The sequence below is a fragment of the Protopterus annectens genome, chromosome 11.part0 (genome assembly GCF_019279795.1).
Source record: "Protopterus annectens isolate FY-2018-M chromosome 11.part0, PAN1.0, whole genome shotgun sequence".
Taxonomy (NCBI): domain Eukaryota; kingdom Metazoa; phylum Chordata; order Ceratodontiformes; family Protopteridae; genus Protopterus; species Protopterus annectens.
Window position 1 is genome coordinate 814,057,311 of NC_056745.1, and position 9,990 is coordinate 814,067,300.

Consider the following 9,990-nt stretch of genomic DNA (forward strand, 5'->3'; position numbering starts at 1 on the left):
GTGAAACAGCAGCTCTGTTATAAAGATCTATAAATTGCTTTAAGACTGCTATAATTACAGCTAAAAATAATGTGCCTTGCTATGATTGCCACTTTTGTTGCTATATAAATGAGAAAAATGTTTTGTACACCCTAGTACAAGTAAGACATTTCATTTTCATACATTTGCCACTTGTAAAAACAAGAATGTGGTTTACTTAGCCACCTGTGAAAAATGCATTTCATTTTATGTTGGAAAATCCAACAGGATGTTAAAAGAAAGAATAGCCCAACACCTATCTGACATACATAGGTAGGTGGAGAGTAATGCCTTAGTTAAACATATCATAAGTTCAGATAAAACACATACCCCTGGATTTACTAATCTTCTGGGAAGGACTAGCTTAGTCCTGCATGGAAGTGGCCATTTAGGAGCAGGACAGCAGCGTGCCTTGCAAATTAATGAAGCACGCTGCCTGAGCTCCTAATCTTACATGGAGCGTGTAAGAGTGTGGTGGCATGTCTGAGAGCAGAGCTCTCAGAACATACACACCACTGCAATGAAGAACAGCAGAAAGGGCTAAGGAATGAGCGAGACCACTCATAGGTGTCCGCATATCCCCACCAACATTCCCCCTTGTGTACAACAGTAAGTAATTACAAATAAAATGAACAAACCTTTTTTTTTTTAAATCCAATTAAAGCTAACCGTAGGTGCATGGGTGTGCCCATCACTTAGCTACAGTTAATGCAGCTTAAATGGATGAAGAGGATAAAAAGGGAGATATATGCAAATGAAGCAGCATATCAATAGTGTAGTGGGCAGAGCATTCGTCGTACGAGCAGGCATTCCCAGTTTGAGTCCCACTGCAGCACATTCCAATTTCCATGTCAAAGCATGTTATGACCAATACTTTTGTTGCATAACCCACTTAATAACATATATTTGTGAAGTGGAGTACTGCATTAAATGCACGTGAGATGTCAGTGTCATAATGAATAAAGCACTAGTAAGCAAGTGTAAGCACCAATAAGTAGTAGTAAGCATATGTAAGCACTAGTAAGCAGGTTTAAGCCAGTTTGCATGGGGGCAAGCAATGCGCACACAGGTTAAGCAATTTAGAAGCTAACTCTCTGTAAGCATCATTAACCGGTGGTTAGCAGTGCTTACCCTCATGCAAACCTGCACAGACCTGCTTACAACTGCTCAAAAGTGCCTTAATCGCTCTGTATCCAAGGGCCCTTGTTCTACCCAGCAACAAAATAAACAGCCTTGCAGGTCTTGAACCCGATACACTATAGTCACAGTAGGTAACCACCAAGCCATCACAGCAGTACAGAAGACTTAGGTATCAGTAAACAAGTCCTCACTATAGTAAAATCAAACTGAACATGTGAAAGGAATCAGTATGCAGTCATATGTTCCATAACCCACTACATAACATATATATGTGAACTGGAGTACAGAAGTAAGCCCAGAAGTGAGGTGTAATTGTAACAGAGTGTTGAAGTCCCCAATAAAACACAAGGACCCCATACAGTGTACGTACACATGAGTCATGGATGCCAGGCATACATATAAGATGTAATGAGTAATAAATCAATGCCAAAAAGAAAATATAAAGCAAAGTCTAATGTAAGCAATGGTAAGCATTGCACAGGCCAGCTTAGGTGGTGTAAGCAATGTGTAGGCCAGCTAACTCAATGTGCCCAGTGTTATATCCCTTTAAACAATGCCAAACTTAGGTAAGCAGGTTTGCCCATAGCTTAGCCTTATCAAAATTGGCCAACCACAAAAAAGTGCAGGAAATCGGCCCTACTTAAACCCAACAGGCAGGAATACATCTCGTAACTGGTTGTAGCTTCCCTTGCAGGTACCATGTCAGGAAGGGGAGAGGGTGTGCGCTTTTGGGCACAGTGCTGGTGCATCCAGGAGTCCAGAGTCATGGCAGGACTCCTTGTCAAAGACCATGAGCAGAGACTGATCCAGGGCCAGTACCAGGGTTCCCAATATAAGGTGGAAGCCTGGGACCGTATTGCCCATAACCTCACCAGTGCTACTGGCATACCCCGAACTGGTGAGCAGGTCAGGCATCACTATGCCGACATGAAGCGGCGTAAGGAGGACCTCTTGGAGAAGTGGATCGAAGAGGCTAGAACGGCAGGGGATGTCCCAGCTGTGTGTAAGTATCACCTCACTATGTGTGTAATAATTACCAGCTCATGTATATCTTGGATAGGTATGGCTAAATATTCCTCTTATGTTCTCCACAGCTGCAATCAAGTGGGCCATGAACCAGGAGGCCCATGGAAGTCGTCTGAAGAGGTTGCGACGTGAGGCAGGTCAGTAATACTCTTGCATGTACTGTCATAGGAAATAAATCTAAAAGTATTAATAAATTAATTGCCTGTATAAAACCTGTATTGATTAAGGCAAGTACTGCATACACCGGAGAATATGGCAGGAAGAGACTCATATAGTATGTATGTAAATAAAAGTGTAATAGCCTGACAATAAAGGTCTAACTGCTGGACTGCATGTATATACTTTGGTATCATATGGTAATGTAGATTTGCATTCACGTAATAGTACTGTTGTATTAAACACTGTTACCCACACCGTGCACCACAAATAGAATATGTAGGAATGCCTGTATATGACTGGTGTAATCTCCAGAGGCTATTTAGTACAACTGAGAGACATATAGACAGAAAACAGGGAAAAGGCAGACAACAAAACCTGAACAGCATATGCAACTGAGATGTGAACTGTTGTATTTTTAGCACACAGCCATGGTTCGAAATCTGCCAGTGGTAGTAGTCTGCATACAGAATCATACCCCACAACTATACAGATATGTTCAGAATGTCCAGTAAAGTGGCCCATTTCTGTTGCCTGTCAATTTGTCCCCCTGGGAAATCAGTGGGATGATCTCAGACATATAGGCAGCAAACAGGAAATACAACTGATTGACACACATCTATGAGAACAAAGCTGGCACACTAGGAACTCCACAAAAAATTATGAGACTAAGAAGCCACGTATGTCCCATTTACAACCCAATCTTGTCAAGCTGTGGCTAGAGTGTGTACAGTAACAGAGTAAGATGTATGTGCATAATACTAATTTGTAATCAGGAACTTTGGCAATATTCAGGTAGTGCTAACAGGCATTGCTCCCACAGGTACGTTGGATATGAACACTGTGCTGAGAAATAAAAAATATTATACCCTGTACTGGTACTGTTTAGTCTGATATTGTAAAGAATTGTGAGTGTTGCAGTTTGTCTGAATAATAAAGTATCACTGATCACTGTCACCCACACTGTGCTACATAATATAACTGTGTAGGAAAGCATGTATATGTGTGTGTCAAGTCACTAAAGGTTGAAGAGAGCAATATTCTAGATATGTCCCAGTACTCCTGCATGTGGTCAACACATGGTAAGAGTCTGTGCAGAAAGAGCTGGATAGCTATGTGCACATCAACCCGGAATCTGGGAGTATGTGTAGAAACTGTCAGTTAATGTTAACATACATTCTCTCGACAGGTATACTAGGTAATAGGTGTATACTGCAGGTAAAACCCGTTCATGTATAACGATGATGACAGCCATATCACAGTCCACACTAAGGCTATAGTGTAGTGTAGTAAGACATGTAAGGTACAGATAACAGCACTGACTAGGAAAGTAATGTGGACTACAGGAATATACTAGTTGTTAATTGACATCCCCCCACCATATCTCCAATAATAAACAACATACCCACCCCAACTGGTATGTAATGACTCCAATGTTCTGATAATGCCATATTGTTTGATAAATATTTTAACTGTTCCCATGCATGTGCTATATTGAATTATTCCAACATTGGTGGCATGGTGCCAACCATATAGCTGCATGCTGTTCTTGATACCACTTTGGTCCCATATATGCATGTGTTCTGTTCGCTATACAACTATTCCGTATCTGGTGTCTGGGTTAATAGGAATATCTGTGCATGCTGTTATACATAACCCTGGAATGTATTGACTATTACTAACTCACATATGATAAAGTCTAAACACTATAGCACATTTGGGAAGGCCGGTCCCAGTGGACCCACCTGTCCCACCTCAGCTGGCCGTGGCACAGGGCACCAGCATGTCTGGGGCCCAACCCTGGACCTCCATGTCTGTTGGTCCTGCACCACCTTCAGGTGGAACTGCCTCAGAGGATGGCGCTCGCCCCCCTGAGAGCAGGTACGGACAGGTACCTGTCAGCCGTCACCAGATCCAGGTTGTGGCGCATAGTGAGCTCAACCAGCAGCTTGGTGATTGGCTATGTCAGCTCAAGGGCTGTGTGTCACGACTAGAGGGACAGGCTGGCTCAGCGACTCAGCCCCCAGCACAGCCACCTTCGGGGCTGTGAAGGTGCATTGGTGACTGCCCATGGGTGGAGACCTCAGTCACACTGTTTCCACTATGGGGCTCATGGGCTTCCAATTTCCCAACACCCCTCCCCATCAAGGTGTTTACCCCCAACATGTGTCAGATACCACTTCTGTATGCGTCTTGTCTTGTCTGTTAACCTACCCAACCTACCTCCCAAAATATACCTAGAATCCCTCCCCAGCATCCCACTCTCACCTGAAAAACAAAAGAAAAAGAGGGCAATCTGTTCCCCAAAAAAACATCTCGCCCCATACATAGCTGTCCATTTTGCATGTGTCCACTGGACACATGTAATCAGGTCTAATTGGCATCACAACTTATTATTGTTATCCTCACCCATCTCTCAGGAGTTTTAGTGTCCAAATCTACCTCCAAATTCAGTGTATATGCACAGCTGTTTCTGTAGAAGAAATGGGAAGCTATGGACCTTCCCCATACCCTTCATGCACATCTCTAGCTATTTTCCCTACTGTCTTTTTCTCTTTGTGCCCCTTTTTCACCACTTTCTTATCAACCCTTTTTCTTTTCTTTCAAAGAAATTAGCATGGGTGTAAGCGGGAGTAAGCACTTTTAAGCATCAGTAAGCAGGTTTAAGCCTGTTTGTGCAGGGGTAAGCAATGCCTACACAGGTTAAGCAATTTAGAAGCTAACTGAATATAAGAAAAATTAACCAGAAGTTAGCAGTGCTTACCTCTGAGCAAACCCGCGCAAACCCGCTTACAACTGCTCAAAAGTGCCTTAATCACTCTGTATCCAATTACCCTTGTTCTGCCCAGCAACAAAATAAACAGCCTCTGCAAGACTCACAGCCAGGACCCTGCACACCATAGCCAGAGTGATTTACCATTAAGCCATGTCAGATATACATAACCCTGATCATATCATCCAGCCCAGTCATTCAACAGTACAAGGAATGTATTCCAACATGTAGATGTATGTATGTGTGTATATTAATATCTAAACAGATAAAACATATCTATATATGTATATATATATATATATATATATATATATATATATATATATACATATATATATATATATATATATATATATATATATATATATATATATATATATGTGTATATATATATATATATATATATATATATATATATATATATACAGCAAGTGCTATATATGTAAGCAGATATATATCTATCTATCTATAAATATATATATATATATATATATATATATATATATATATATATATATATATATATATATATATGTATATATATATATATATATATATATATATATATATATATATATATATATAGACATACATCTGTAGATAACAATGGGAACATAAACATATGTGTCCACATGCACCATTAATGGGGTTGAGTGGCCCCAATCAACATACGTCTTGTATGAATAGGTATACCCCCCCAAAGCCAAACAAGTCTGCCCTGCAATACGCTACCAGCTGTTGCAGATCCCATAACCATGCCCTGATATGACATGGGCACAAGATGTTTACAGTACTCCATCCCACCTGCATGATACCAGGCTAGTATCAGTAACATATGCAGTACAGTCTGGCTCCCATAGGAAATGTACAATGTGGAAGCTATCAACATCCCTAGGATTTATATACACAGACACATATATGCAGATACAGATATACATATACATGTATACATATATAGAGATATATATGTAACTACACATACACACTCAGAAATATGTATAGTAAGATCCATATGTAGAAGGTGCACACAGTATGGAACAGCCACTATGCCTACAGTTACCACCTTAACAACTGGACACTGTATGAGCCACCCATACAAATGACAATTGTTGCCTGCAACATATACCCACAGAGAGGTCAAAGAATATAACAACACACACAGGTTTGCATAAATGAGGGAGCTTTATTTGTGTACTATTAAAGTAGCATATGCCATGTCACATAGCTGTTTAGACACTGAAATCCATATCAACAGAGTAATGCAACTGTGAATCAGTTATACTAATACAGTAGTCCGGAAAGGTTTACAAATGTTGTTGTCCAGGCCGAGCCCTTCAGGTACTACAATAGTAAAGACAGATTGGGCCACACACAGGATACCAAACAATCAATGCAGATGTATAGTTCAGCAGCCCCTATCTACAATCTGTACACAATCCCTAGGGAGTAAAGAACTCAGTTAACACAATGGAATGTATCTGTTACATAACAAGGGATAACTGCACCATCACAAGCACACTGACAGACAGAACAGTCTGTATGGCAGGAGGTGGTAGGCCTGAATTTACCTGAGATGGATTGAATGGTAATGTACATCCAGATACCTTAAGGCAGCATAGACATGGTGTGTATGAGTGAACACATCTGCTTTTATCATGTGCACCATTGGCTACTGACAGACATCCTAAGGACATCATAGGACAGTACCACTGCTAGCACGTAATGCTCCTGTGGACTACAGCAGAGATATTGACCTATATATGTGGACAGTCTGACACACTCTGGGCAGTCCAGAGGTATACACAGAACCCCTTAGTGCAAGACATGTGGGCCAAGCCTGACAATGTGGATGTTAACAGCCATGTAGATGGGTATAACACGTAACTACTTGTGCACATTTGCCCCCATAGGTTATTCATTCGCACACCCCTGTCTGCCCTGACACATGATAACCACTGGGACGGAGGTGCCATGGCCACATACTAGCCACTAGCATCCCACTGCTCTGTCTGACATACATGACTGTTATGGTGGCCTGGCAGCAGTACATCTGGCAAGTATCTGGACATGACATCTCACTGGGTAACTACACTAAGCTGCTAGGCATGTAACAATGCACTGTGCAGGCTACAGGCAGACTGTCGCAACACTGGCCTACACTTCCTATGGGGGGAATGCACATGTACCAGCATGTATGGCAGGCTCTACAGGCATGTCACAGCACAGAGTATGAGACACCTGTGTGAAAGTGCATAACTGCAACCAATGTGAACACAGCCACAGCAACATATGGCAAGCTAGCATAATTTTACAGTATAGGGACTATCTGTGCAACACCATACTCATATATGCCACTCACAAACTAACCCTACATATACTGGGTTACTCCACAGTGTTGTCCGAAGCCTGACTGTGGTATGAGACATGTGTGTATGGCCCTACAAATTTGTAAACCGATAAGGTAACATACAGTGAAGCTGCATGTAACATCAGATAGAACAGAACCACGAACAATGTCATCTATCACAATCTGTCCACAGGCCGAAGTACATATGAACAATACACACAGTGTCAACAATCACCACGAGTACACAGACCTCAATACTGTACACACAACCACAGAATGTCCAGGTTATGTCATAAATTGTAACCCCTACTACACATAACATGTGTAGCAGTCTGATATCACACTGGCTTGTTATCAGATATGATGACACAAATTATGGTGTACAGCATATATGCACCTCTTTCTGCATGACATATATACAAAGGGTGAGAGAGTTGTGGCTGGAGGCACATACACAGGGCCAACATTGACATGTTGCTGTGATACCCTCATACATTTACTGTTGTAACAGGGTTTGTTGCAACATATATCTAATGAGGGATATGAAGTCAGTAACTCTCATGGCTGCCATCATCTACAGACTGCAATCCTCACACTACCTTCTGCAGTTCACAGACAGGTGCTCTGTGGGTAACCCATGAAACAAAAGGCACCACACACTATCCAGTCTGCAGAAGACCCTACAGATTGGGGTTTCCTTATAAACATAGCACTGAAATAGCAGCTATTAAAACATGTAGGATAGTCATATCCACACACACCCTGTTACACCAACATTACTCCAAATGCAATATAGCAGCACTTACAGTCTGTAGTCAGTTGAGGCACATCACCCTCCTGTGTGTTGCCCTGATTCCACAGTGTATGTTGTTAGAGGTAGATCCCCAGTCCATCTGAGATGCTGTTTGCCAAACAATGGATCAAGTTCCTGCTCACAGTGAATGTAAAGGCCAAACACCAAAATGATGTTCCTAGATATTGGAGTGTGTTCCCATGCAATTGGCTATGGGAATGTTACCACAGCTGTTCCACATGCAATCAGCTAGAGGAGGGCTGCAATTCGTGCAGAGGCCATCAGCTGATCATGAACAACACTTAAAATACACATGCTGTTGCCTAAGCACAGCAGGTGTTAGCCTCCACATCCACCAGAGAGGGAGTGAAAGAGACAGACAGAGGCAAAGAATAGTCAGGGAGGGGTGGAAGAGTAAAACATAAGCATGCTTGTTTTACACACCTACCAGTACAGGGAATCAACCCCCTGATGACTATGTAGTGCTATCATATGTCTATGCTGTTACTGGACATGCCACATAGGCTACATGTTGAGGAGTCCTCAAAATGTATATGTGATGGTGAGTGACATTTGCAACAGGGATATGGTAGCTATATGGTAGGTGTAGTACACATGCCTGTCCACATGAACAGGTGCCAGTGTCAACACAGCCACACTCTCACAGGAACGCACACACATTCACACATTTGGCAGGGCTGGGAATACAAATCAAACACTAGTGGAATTGCCACAACACATTACAGTGCAGGTATCAGATGCACCACAGGGGTCATAAGGAGGTTATATGGGCAAAGGGTATGTGGAGGTGTCTGACATCAGACAGCATGCTTCAGTATGCCAGTGGGTGTTGTAGTGAGTGTGACTGTGGTTATATGCATCATACAACACACACACAGACACAGGGTGCCAGTACTGACATGCATGGATGCATTATTGCACGGGTGTGTCATGGTCGACAGTGCCAGATGGTTACACAAGGCCAGGTGATGGGTAAACCTTGGCATCAGGCCACATGACAATGGTCTTCATTGTGGCTCAGGGGTGTAGTGTAGTCTATAGATCTGACCACACAAGTGTGTATCGTAATCACCATGCGGTCACCTGGATGACTATTATGTGTGGCCAATGCTGTGCATTGCTTGCCATATATGTGTTCCTTAGTCCATGACATGGACAGTGTCTGGGATGTGCACACCTCCCACATGCATGTTCAGTGACATGTGGAACTGTACCTGGGGTGTCTGGCCCATGTTGTGTACACAGATTATCATCAGATGTGCCAGTCGTGCCATCATGTGGTGGGAACTGTTAATGAACAGCAGGTTGACTAAGCACCTACACTTATAGCATGATACCAGTATTCCCTGGTGTCAGTGGCATCTGTCCATACAGGACATGTTTTCAGGCATGGTATGTCTTTTGTAGGTCACATTTGAAGGCACTACAGGTGTTGCAGGTGTCCAGTGGATAACATGGGGAAGGTGCACTGTCAGCATGTACATGCCTATTGGACTGATGGTCAGGGTGCCATGCCCACTGTAGCCCACTGCAATCACACCATGGTTACTATCAGTGGGCAATATGCAGGGTACTACCAACATAGCGGCTGCTGCCTAGGCAAGTGAGTGTGTGTATGAGACATGGGTTGAGAGTGTTATCTGGGTAATACTAGGGTCACTCACTTTGTTCACCTGGCCTTGATGTCAAATGTAGGGGTATGGATATGCACCCCAG